The 12,221-nt window shown below is 50.9% G+C and overlaps 1 protein-coding gene across 1 annotated transcript in view; it reads right to left on the reverse strand.

The window, feature by feature from the left end:
• Positions 1 to 12,221, reverse strand: part of LOC132389434 (protein FAM50A-like) — a 261,951-nt gene that overhangs the window by 194,829 nt on the left and 54,901 nt on the right.

A 12,221-nucleotide genomic window follows, 5' to 3' on the forward strand; every position in this document is an offset into this window, starting at 1 on the left:
GTGTCTGACCCCGGGAGTGTGAGATGGGACGGTGTGGAGAGAGCCTTAGTCTGTGTCTGAACTTGAGAATGTATGATTGGATAGCGCAGAGGAAGCTTCACTCTGTGTCTGACCTTCAGAATATATGATGGGATATTGTAAAGGGAGCATCACTCTGTGTCTGATTCTGGGAGTATGTGATGGGACGTTATGGAGGTAGTTTCAGACTTTGTCTCCCTCTGGGAGTGTGTGATGGGACAGTGTGGAGGGAGTTACACAGTGTGCCTGACCCCGGGAGTCTGTGAATGGACGGTGTGGACGGTTCTTCAGTCTGTGTCTGACCTTGAAAATCTGTGATGGGATAGTGTAGAGGGAGCTTCACTCTGTGTCTGACTCTGGGTGTGTGTGATGGGACAGTGTGGAGGGAGTTTCACTCAGCGTCTGACCCAGGGAGTGTGTGATGGGAAAGTCTGGAGGGAGCTTCACTCTGTGTCTGACTCTGAGCGTGTGTCATGGGACAGTGTGGAGGGAGTTTCACTCAGCGTCTGACCCAGGGAGTGTATGATGGGAAAGTCTGGAGGGAGCTTCACTCTGTGTCAAACCTTGAAAATGTATGTTCGGATAGTGTAGAGGGAGCTTCACTCTGTGTCTGACCCCGGGAGTGTGTGATGGGACGGTGTGGAGAGAGCCTCACTCAGTGTCTGACCCCTGGGTGTGTGATGGGACGGTGTGGAGGGAGCCTTAGTCTGTGTCTGACCTTGAGTATGTATGATTGGATAGTGCAGAGGGAGCTTAACTCTGTGCCTGACCTTCAGAATGTATGATGGGATAGTGTAAAGGGAGCATCACTCTGCGTCTGATTCTGGGAGTGTGTGATGGGACGGTGTGGAGGTAGTTTCAGACTTTGTCTCACCCTGGGAGTGTGTGATCGGACAGTGTGGAGGGAGTTACACAGTGTGTCTGACCCCGGGAGTCTGTGAATGGACGGTGTGGACGAAGCTTCACTCTATGTCTGACCTTGAAAAGTTATGATGGGATAGTGTAGAGGGAGCTTCAGTCGGTGTCTGACCTTGAAAATGTATGATGGAATACAGTATAGGGAGCTTCACTCTACGTCTGACCTTGAAAATGTATAATGGGATAGTGTAGAGGGAGTTTCACTCAGCGTCTGACCCAGGGAGTGTGTGATGGGAAAGTCTTGAGGGAGCTTCACTCTGTGTCTGACTCTGGGCGTGTGTCATGGGACAGTGTGGAGGGAGTTTCACTCAGCGTCTGACCCAGGGAGTGTGTGATGGGAAAGTCTGGAAGGAGCTTCACTCTGTGCCTGACTCTGAGCGTGTGTCATGGGACAGTGTGGAGGGAGTTTCACTCAGCGTCTGACCCAGGGAGTGTGTGATGGGAAAGTCTGGAGGGAGCTTCACCCTGTGTCTGATTCTGGGCGTGCGTCATGGGACAGTGTGGAGGGAGTTTCACTCAGCGTCTGACCCAGGGAGTGTGTGATGGGAAAGTCTGGAGCGAGATTCACTCTGTGTCTGACTCTGGGCGTGCATCATGGGACAGTGTGGAGGGAGTTTCACTCAGCGTCTGACCCAGGGAGTGTGTGATGGGAAAGTCTGGAGGGAGCTTCACTCTGTGTCTGACCTTGAAAATATATGGTGGGATAGTGTAGAGGGAGCTTCACTCTGTGGCTGACTCTGGGAGTGTGAGATGGGACGGTGTGGAGAGAGCCTCACTCAGTGTCTGACCCCCGGGTGTGTGATGGGACGGTGTGGAGGGAGCTTTAGACTGTGTCTGACCTTGAGAATGTATGATTGGATAGTGCAGAGGGAGCTTCACTCTGTGTCTGACCTTTAGAATGTATGATGGGATAGTGTAGAGGGAGCTTCAATCTATGTCTGACTGTGGGAGTGTGTGATGGGATGGTGCGGTGGGAGCTTTATTCTGTGTCTGACCCCAGGGTCTGTGATGGGACAGTGTAGAGGGTTTACTCTGTGTCTGATTTTGAGAATGTATGATGGGATAGAGTCGAGGGAGCTTCACTCTGTGTCTGACTCTGGGAGTGTGTGATGCAACGGTGTGGAGAGAACCTCACTCTGTGACCTTGAAAATGTAAGCTCGGAAAATGTAGAAGGAGCTTCACTCTGTGCCTGACCTGGAAAATGTATGATGGGATAGTGTAGATGGAGTTTCACTCTGCGTCTGACCACGGGAGTGTGTGATGGGACAGTCTGGAGGGAGCTTCACTTTGTACCTGACCACGGGGTCTGTGATGAGACAGTGTAGAGGGTGCTTCACTCTGTGTGTGCCCTTGAGAATGTATGATGGGATAGTGTAGAGGGAGCTTGACTCTCTGCCTGACTCTGGGAGTGTGTGATGGGACAGTGTGGAGAGAACCTCACTCTGTGTCTGACCCCAGGGTGTGTGATGGGTCAGTGTAGTGGGAGATTCACTCTGTGTCTGACCTTGAAAATGTATGATGGGATAGTGTAGAAGGAGCTTCAGTCTGTGTATGACCTTGAAAATGCAAGATGGGATAGTGTAGAAGGAGTTTCACTCTGCCTCTGACCCCGAGAGTGTGTGATGGGACGGTGTGGTGGGAGCTTCACTCTATGTCTGACCTTGAAAATGTATGATGGGAGAGTGTAGACGGAGCTTCACTCTGTGTCTGACCTTGAAAATGTATAATGGGATAGCGCTGTGGTAGCTTCAGTCTCTGGGAGACTCTGGGAGTGTGTGGTGGGAGAGTGTGCAGGGAGCATCACTCAGTGCCTGACCTTGAAAATGTATGATGGGATAGTGTAGAGGGAGGTTCACTCTGTGTCTGACCTTCAGAATTTATGATGTGATAGTGTAGAGTGAGCTTCACTCTGAGTCTGACCTTGAAAATCTATGATGGGATAGTGTAGAGGGAGCTTCACTCTGTGTCTGACTCTGGGCGTGTGTCATGGGACAGTGTGGAGGGAGTTTCACTCAGCGTCTGACCCAGGGAGTGTGTGATGGGAAAGTCTGGAGGGAGCTTCACTCTGTGTCTGACTCTGGGCGTGTGTCATGGGACAGTGTGGAGGGAGTTTCACTCAGCGTCTGACCCAGGGAGTGTGTGATTGGAAAGTCTGGAGGGAGCTTCTCTCTGTCTCTGACTCTGGGCGTGTGTCATGGGACAGTGTGGAGGGAGTTTCACTCAGCGTCTGCCCCAGGGAGTGTGTGATGGGAAAGTCTGGAGGGAGCTTCACTTTGTACCTGACACCGGGGTCTGAGATGAGACAGTGTAGAGGGTGCTTCACTCTGTGTGTGACCTTGATAATGTATGATGGGATAGTGTAGAGGGAGGTTGACCCTCTGCCTGACTCTGGGAGTGTGTGATGGGACAGTGTGGGGAGAGCCTCACTCTGTGTCTGACCCCAGGGTGTGTGATGGGTCAGTGTAGTGGGAGCTTCACTCTGTGTCTGACCTTGAAAATGTATGATGGGATTGGGTAGAAGGAGCTTCAGTCTGTGTATGACCTTGAAAATGCAAGATGGGATAGTGTAGAAGGAGTTTCACTCTGCCTCTGACCCCGAGAGTGTGTGATGGGACGGTGTGGTGGGAGCTTCACTCTATCTCTGACCTTGAAAATGTATGATGGGAGAGTGTAGACGGAGCTTCACTCTCTGTCTGACCTTGAAAATGTATAGTGGGATAGCGCTGCGGTAGCTTCAGTCTCTGGGAGACTCTGGGAGTGTGTGATGGGAGAGTGTGCAGGGAGCATCACTCAGTGCCTGACCTTGAAAATGTATGATGGGATAGTGTAGAGGGAGGTTCACTCTGTGTCTGACCTTCAGAATTTATGATGTGATAGTGTAGAGTGAGCTTCACTCTTGTGTCTGACTCTGGGCGTGTGTCATGGGACAGTGTGGAGGGAGTTTCACTCAGCGTCTGACCCAGGGAGTGTGTGATGGGAATGTCTGAAGGGAGCTTCACTCTGTGTCTGACTCTGGGCGTGTGTCATGGGATAGTGTAGAGGGAGCTTCACTCTGTGTCTGACTCTGGGAGTGTGTGATGCGACGGTGTGGAGAGAACCTCACTATGTGTCTGATCTTGAAAATATATGGCGGGATAGTGTAGAGGGAGCTTCACTCTGTTGCTGACTCAGGGAGTGTGCGATGGGACGGTGTGGAGAGAGCCTCACTCAGTGTCTGACCCCGGAGTGTGTGATGGGACGGTGTGGAGGGAGCCTTAATCTGTGTCTGACCTTGAGAATGTATGATTGGATAGTGCAGAGGGAGCATCACTCTGTGTCTGATTCTGGGAGTGTGTGATGGGACAGTGTGGAGTGAGTTACACAGTGTGTCTGACCCCGGGAGTCTGCGAATGGACGGTGTGGAAGCAGCTTCACTCTATGTCTGACCTTGAAAATCTATGATGGGATAGTGTAGAGGGAGCTTCACTCTGTGTCTGAGTCTGGGCGTGTGTCATGGGACAGTGTGGAGGGAGTTTCACTCAGCGTCTGACCCAGGGAGTGTGTGATGGGACGGTGTGGAGGGAGATTCACTCTGTGTCTGACCTTGAAAATATATGGTGGGATAGTGTAGAGGGAGCTTCACTCTGTGACTGACTCTGGGAGTATGTGATGGGACGGTGTGGAGAGAGCCTCACTCAGTGTCTGACCCCTGGGTGTGTGATGGGACGGTGTGGAGAGAGCCTTAGTCTGTATCTGACCTTGAGAATATATGATTGGATAGTGCAGAGGGAGCTTCACTCTGTGTCTGACCTTCAGAATGTATGATGAGGTAGTGTCTGATTCTGAGAGTGTGTGATGGGACGGTAGGGAGGTAGTTTCAGACTTTGTCTCACCTTGGGAGTGTGTGATGGGACAGTGTGGAGGGAGTCACACAGTGTGTCTGACCCCGGGAGTCTGTGAATGGACGGTCTGGACAGAGCTTCACTCTATGTCTGACCTTGAAAAGTCATGATGGGATAGTGTAGAGGGAGCTTCAGTCTGTGTCTGACCTTGAAAATATATGATGGGATAGAGTAGAGGGAGCTTCACTCTATGACTGACCTTGAAAATGTATGATGGGATAGTGTAGAGGGAGCTTCAGTCTGTGTCTGACCTTGAAAATATATGGTGGGATAGTGTAGAGGGAGCTTCACTCTGTGGCTGACTCTGGGAGTATGTGATGGGACGGTGTGGAGGGAGCCTTAGTCGGTGTCTGACCTTGAAAATGTAAGCTCGAAAACTGTAGAAGGAGCTTCACTCTGTGCCTGACCTGGAAAATGTATGATGGGATAGTGTAGATGGAGTTTCACTCTGCGTCTGACCACGGGAGTGTGTGATGGGACAGTCTGGAGGGAGCTTTACTTTGTACCTGACCACGGGGTCTGTGATGGGTCAGTGTAGTGGGAGCTTCACTCTGTGTATGACCTTGAGAATGTATGATTGGATAGTGCAGAGGGAGCTTCACTCTGTGTCTGACCTTCAGAATGTATGATGAGATAGTTGAAAGGGAGCATCACTCTGTGTCTGATTCTGGGAGTGTGTGATGGGACGGTATGGAGGTAGTTTCAGACTTTGTCTCACCCTGGGAGTGTGTGATGGGACAGTGTCGAGGGAGTTACACAGTGTGTCTGACCCCGGGAGTCTGTGAATGGACGGTGTGGACGGAGCTTCACTCTATGTCTGACCTTGAAAAGTCATGATGGGATAGTGTAGAGGGAGCTTCAGTCTGTGTCTGACCTTGAAAATGTATGATCGGATAGAGTAGAGGGAGCTTCAATCTATGACTGACCTTGAAAATGTATGATGGGATAGTGTAGAGGGAGCTTCACTCTGTGTCTGACGCTGAGAGTGTGTGATGGGATAGTGTGGATGGAGTTTCACTCAGCGTCTGAGCCTGGGAGTGTGTGATGGGACCGTCTGGTGGGAGCTTCACTCTGTGTCTGACCTTGAAAATATATGGTGGGATAATGTAGACGGAGCTTCACTCTGTGTCTGACCTTGAAAATCTATGATGGGATAGAGTAGAGGGAGCTTCACTCTCTGCATCTTGAAGATGTATGATGGGATAGTGTAGAGGGTGCTTCACTCTGTGTCTGACTCTGGGCGTGTGTCATGGGACAGTGTGGAGGGAGTTTCACACAGCGTCTGACCCAGGGAGTGTGTGATGGGACGGTGTGGAGGGAGATTCTCCCTGCGTCTAACTCTGGGCGTGTGTTATGGGACAGTGTGGAGGGAGTTTCACTCAGCGTCTGACCGAGGGAGTGTGTGATGGGAAAGTCTGGAGGGAGCTTCACTCTGTGTCTGACTCTGGGCATATGTGATGGGACAGTGTGGAGGGAGTTTCACTCAGCGTCTGACCCAGGGAGTGTGTGATGGGAAAGTCTGGAGGGAGCTTCACTCTGTGTCTGACTCTGGGCGTGTGTCATGGGACAGTGTGGAGGGAATTTCACTCAGCGTCTGACCCAGGGAGTGTGTTGTGGGAAAGTCTGGAGGGTGCTTCACTCTGTGTCAAACCTTGAAAATATATGTTGGGATAGTGTAGAGAGAGCTTCACTCTGTGGCTGACTCTCGGAGTGTGTGATTGGACAGTGTGGAGGGAGTTACACAGTGTGTCTGACCCCGGGAGACTGCGAATGGACGGTGTGGACGAAGCTTCACTCTATGTCTGACCTTGAAAAGTTATGATGGGATACTGTAGAGGGAGCTTCACTCTGTGCCTGACCTTGAAAATGTATGATGGGATAGTGTAGAGGGAGCTTCACTCTGTGTCTGACTCTGAGAGTGTGTGATGGGATAGTGTGGATGGAGTTTCACTCAGCGTCTGAGCCTGGGAGTGTGTGATGGGACCGTCTGGAGGGAGCTTCACTCTGTGTCTGACCTTGAAAATATATGGTGGGATAGTGTAGACGGAGTTTCACTCTGTGCCTGACCTTGAAAATGTATAATGGGATAGCGCAGAGGTAGCTTTACTCTATGTCTGACTCTGGGAGTGTGGGATGGGAGAGTGTGCAGGGAGCATCACTCAGTGCCTTACCTTGAAAATGTATGATGGGATAGAGTAGAGGGAGCTTCACTCTCTGCATCTTGAAGATGTATGATGGGATAGTGTAGAGGGTGCTTCACTCTGTGTCTGACTCTGGGAGTGTGTGATGGGACAGTGTGGAGGGAGTTTCACTCAGCGTCTGACCCCGGGTGTGTGTGATGGGACTGTCTGTAGGGAGCATCACTCTGTGCCTGACCTTGAAAATGTATGATGGGATAGTGTAGAGTGAGCTTCACTCTGTGTCTGACCTTGAAAATCTATGATGGGATAGTGTAGAGGGAGCTACACTCTGTGTCTGACTCTGGGCGTGTGTCATGGGACAGTGTGGAGGGAGTTTCACACAGCGTCTGACCCAGGGAGTGTGTGATGGGACGGTGTGGAGGGAGATTCACCCTGCGTCTGACTCTGGGCGTGTGTTATGGGACAGTGTGGAGGGAGTTTCACACAGCGTCTGACCCAGGGAGTGTGTGATGGGAAAGTCTGGAGGGAGCTTCACTCTGTGTCTGACTCTGGGCGTATGTGATGGGACAGTGTGGAGGGAGTTTCACTCAGCGTCTGACCCAGGGAGTGTGTGATGGGAAAGTCTGGAGGGAGCTTCACTCTGTGTCTGACTCTGGGCGTGTGTCATGGGACAGTGTGGAGGGAGTTTCACTCAGCGTCTGACCCAGGGAGTGTGTTGTGGGAAAGTCTGGAGGGTGCTTCACTCTGTGTCAAACCTTGAAAATATATGTTGGGATAGTGTAGAGGGAGCTTCACTCTGTGGCTGACTCTCGGAGTGTGTGATGGGACGGTGTGGAGGGAGCCTTACTCTGTGTCTGACCTTGAGAATGTATGATTGGATAGTGCAGAGGGAGCATCACTCTGTGTCTGATTCTGGGAGTGTGTGATGGGACAGTGTGGAGTGAGTTACACAGTGTGTCTGACCCCGGGAGTCTGCGAATGGACGGTGTGGAAGCAGCTTCACTCTATGTCTGACCTTGAAAATCTATGATGGGATAGTGTAGAGGGAGCTTCACTCTGTGTCTGAGTCTGGGCGTGTGTCATGGGACAGTGTGGAGGGAGTTTCACTCAGCGTCTGACCCAGGGAGTGTGTGATGGGACGGTGTGGAGGGAGATTCACTCTGTGTCTGACCTTGAAAATATATGGTGGGATAGTGTAGAGGGAGCTTCACTCTGTGACTGACTCTGGGAGTATGTGATGGGACGGTGTGGAGAGAGCCTCACTCAGTGTCTGACCCCTGGGTGTGTGATGGGACGGTGTGGAGAGAGCCTTAGTCTGTATCTGACCTTGAGAATATATGATTGGATAGTGCAGAGGGAGCTTCACTCTGTGTCTGACCTTCAGAATGTATGATGAGGTAGTGTCTGATTCTGAGAGTGTGTGATGGGACGGTAGGGAGGTAGTTTCAGACTTTGTCTCACCTTGGGAGTGTGTGATGGGACAGTGTGGAGGGAGTCACACAGTGTGTCTGACCCCGGGAGTCTGTGAATGGACGGTGTGGACCGAGCTTCACTCTATGTCTGACCTTGAAAAGTCATGATGGGATAGTGTAGAGGGAGCTTCAGTCTGTGTCTGACCTTGAAAATATATGATGGGATAGAGTAGAGGGAGCTTCACTCTATGACTGACCTTGAAAATGTATGATGGGATAGTGTAGAGGGAGCTTCAGTCTGTGTCTGATTCTGTGAGTGTGAGATGGGACGGTGCGGAGGGAGCTTTACTCTGTGTCTGACCTTGAGAATGTATGATTGGATAGTGCAGAGGGAGCTTCACTCTGTGTCTGACCTTCAGAATGTATGATGGGATAGTGTAAAGGGAGCATCACTGTGTCTGATTCTGTGAGTGTGAGATGGGACGGTGCGGAGGGAGCTTTACTCTGTGTCTGACCCCAGGGTCTGTCATGGGACAGTGTAGAGGGAGCTTCACTCTGTGTCTGACTCTGGGAGTGTGTGATGCGACGGTGTGGAGAGAACCTCACTCTGTGTCTGACCTTGAAAATATATGGTGAGATAGTGTAGAGGGAGCTTCACTCTGTGGCTGACTCTGGGAGTGTGTGATGGGACGGTGTGGAGGGAGCTTCACTCTGTGGCTGACCCCGGGAGTGTGTGATGGGACGGTGTGGAGGGAGATTCACTCTGTGTCTGACCCCGGGAGTGTGTGATGGGACGGTGTGGAGGGAGATTCACTCTGTGGCTGACCCCGGGAGTGTGGAGAGAGCCTTAGTCTGTATCTGAACTTGAGAATGTATGATTGGATATCGCAGAGGGAGCTTCACTCTGTGTCTGACCTTCAGAAAGTATGATGGGATATTGTAAAGGAAGCATCACTCTGTGTCTGATTCTGGGAGTTTGTGATGGGACAGTGTGGAGGGAGTTACACAGTGTGTCTGACCCCGGGAGTCTGTGAATGGACGGTGTGGACGGTTCTTCAGTCTGTGTCTGACCTTGAAAATCTATGATGGGATAGTGTAGAGGGAGCTTCACTCTGTGCCTGACCTTGAAAATGTATGATGGGATAGTGTAGAGGGAGCTTCACTCTGTGTCTGACTCTGAGAGTGTGTGATGGGATAGTGTGGATGGAGTTTCACTCAGCGTCTGAGCCTGGGAGTGTGTGATGGGACCGTCTGGAGGGAGCTTCACTCTGTGTCTGACCTTGAAAATATATGGTGGGATAGTGTAGACGGAGCTTCACTCTGTGCCTGACCTTGAAAATGTATAATGGGATAGCGCAGAGGTAGCTTTACTCTATGTCTGACTCTGGGAGTGTGTGATGGGAGAGTGTGCAGGGAGCATCACTCAGTGCCTTACCTTGAAAATGTATGATGGGATAGAGTAGAGGGAGCTTCACTCTCTGCATCTTGAAGATGTATGATGGGATAGTGTAGAGGGTGCTTCACTCTGTGTCTGACTCTGGGAGCGTGTGATGGGACAGTGTGGAGGGAGTTTCACTCAGCGTCTGACCCAGGGAGTGTGTGATGGGAAAGTCTGGAGGGAGCATTACTCTGTGTCTGACCTTGAAAATATATGGTTGGATAGTGTAGAGGGAGCTTCACTCTGTGGCTGACTCTGGGAGTATGTGATGGGACGGTGTGGAGGGAGCCTTAGTCTGAGTCTGACCTTGATAATGTATGATTGGATAGTGCCGAGGGAGCTTCACTCTGTGCCTGACCTTCAGAATGTATGATGGGAAAGTGTAGAGGGAGCTTCAATCTATGTCTGACTGTGGGAGTGTGTGATGGGATGGTGCGGAGGGAGCTTTACTCTGTGTCTGACCGCATGGTCTGTGATGGGACAGTGTAGAGGGAGCTTTACTCTGTGTCTAATTTTGAGAATGTATGATGGGATAGAGTAGAGCTTCACTCTGTGTCTGACTCTGGGAGTGTGTGATGCGACGGTGTGGAGAGAACCTCACTCTGTGTCTGACCTTGAAAATGTATGCTCGGATACTGTAGAAGGAGCTTCACTCTGTGCCTGACCTGGAAAATGTATGATGGGATTGTGTAGATGGAGTTTCACTCTGCGTCTGACCACGGGAGTGTGTGATGGGACAGTCTGGAGGGAGCTTTACTTTGTACCTGACCACGGGGTCTGTGATGAGACAGTGTAGAGGCTGCTTCACTCTGTGTGTGCCCTTGATAATGTATGATGGGATAGTGCAGAGGGAGGTTGACCCTCTGCCTGACTCTGGGAGTGTGTGATGGGACGGTGTGGAGAGAACCTCACTCGGTGTCTGACCCCAGGGTGTGTGATGGGTCAGTGTAGTGGAGCTTCACTCTGTGTATGACCTTGAAAATGTATGATGGGAAAGTGTAGAAGGAGATTCACTCTGTGTCTGACCTTCAGAATGTATGATGAGATAGTGTAAAGGGAGCATCACTCTGTGTCTGATTCTGGGAGTGTGTGATGGGACGGTATGGAGGTAGTTTCAGACTTTGTCTCACCCTGGGAGTGTGTGATGGGACAGTGTGGAGGGAGTTACACAGTGTGTCTGACCCCAGGTGCCTGTGAATGGACGGTGTGGACGGAGCTTCACTCTATGTCTGACCTTGAAAAGTCATGATGGGATAGTGTAGAGGGAGCTTCAGTCTGTGTCTGACCTTGAAAATGTATGATGGGATAGTGCAGAGGGAGCTTCACTCTGTGTCTGACTCTGAGAGTGTGTGATGGAATAGTGTGGATGGAGTTTCACTAAGCGTCTGAGCCTGGGAGTGTGTGATGGTACCGTCTGGAGGGAGCTTCACTCTGAGTCTGACCTTGAAAATATATGGTGGGATAGTGTAGACGGAGCTTCACTCTGTGCCTGACCTTGAAAATGTATAATGGGATAGCGCAGAGGTAGCTTCACTCTATGTCTTACTCTGGGAGTGTGTGATGGGAGAGTGTGCAGGGAGCATCACTCAGTGCCTTACTTTGAAAATGTATGATGGGATAGAGTAGAGGGAGCTTCACTCTCTGCATCTTGAAGATGTATGATGGGATAGTGTAGAGGGTGCTTCACTCTGTGTCTGACTCTGGGAGTGTGTGATGGGACAGTGTGGAGGGAGTTTCACTCAGCGTCTGACCCCGGGTGTGTGTGATGGGACTGTCTGTAGGGAGCATCACTCTGTGCCTGACCTTGAAAATGTATGATGGGATAGTGTAGAGTGAGCTTCACTCTGTGTCTGACCTTGAAAATCTATGATGGGATAGTGTAGAGGGAGCTTCACTCTGTGTCTGACTCTGGGCGTGTGTCATGGGACAGTGTGGACGGAGTTTCACTCAGCGTCTGACCTAGGGAGTGTGTTCTGGGAAAGTCTGGAGGGTGCTTCACTCTGTGTCAAACCTTGAAAATATATGTTGGGATAGTGTAGAGGGAGCTTCACTCTGTGGCTGACTCTCGGAGTGTGTGATGGGACGGTGTGGAGGGAGCCTTACTCTGTGTCTGACCTTGAGTATGTATGATTGGATAGTGCAGAGGGAGCTTCACTCTGTGTCTGACCTTCAGAATGTATGATGGGATAGTGTAAAGGGAGCATCACTCTGTGTCTGATTCTGTGAGTGTGTGATGGGACGGTATGGAGGCAGTTTCAGACTTTGTCTCACCCTGGGAGTGTGTGAATGGACAGTGTGGAGGGAGTTACACAGTGTGTCTGACCCCGGGAGACTGCGAATGGACGGTGTGGACGAAGCTTCACTCTATGTCTGACCTTGAAAAGTTATGACGGGATACTGTAGAGGGAGCTT

The sequence above is a fragment of the Hypanus sabinus genome, unplaced genomic scaffold (assembly GCF_030144855.1).
Source record: "Hypanus sabinus isolate sHypSab1 unplaced genomic scaffold, sHypSab1.hap1 scaffold_567, whole genome shotgun sequence".
Classification (NCBI taxonomy): domain Eukaryota; kingdom Metazoa; phylum Chordata; class Chondrichthyes; order Myliobatiformes; family Dasyatidae; genus Hypanus; species Hypanus sabinus.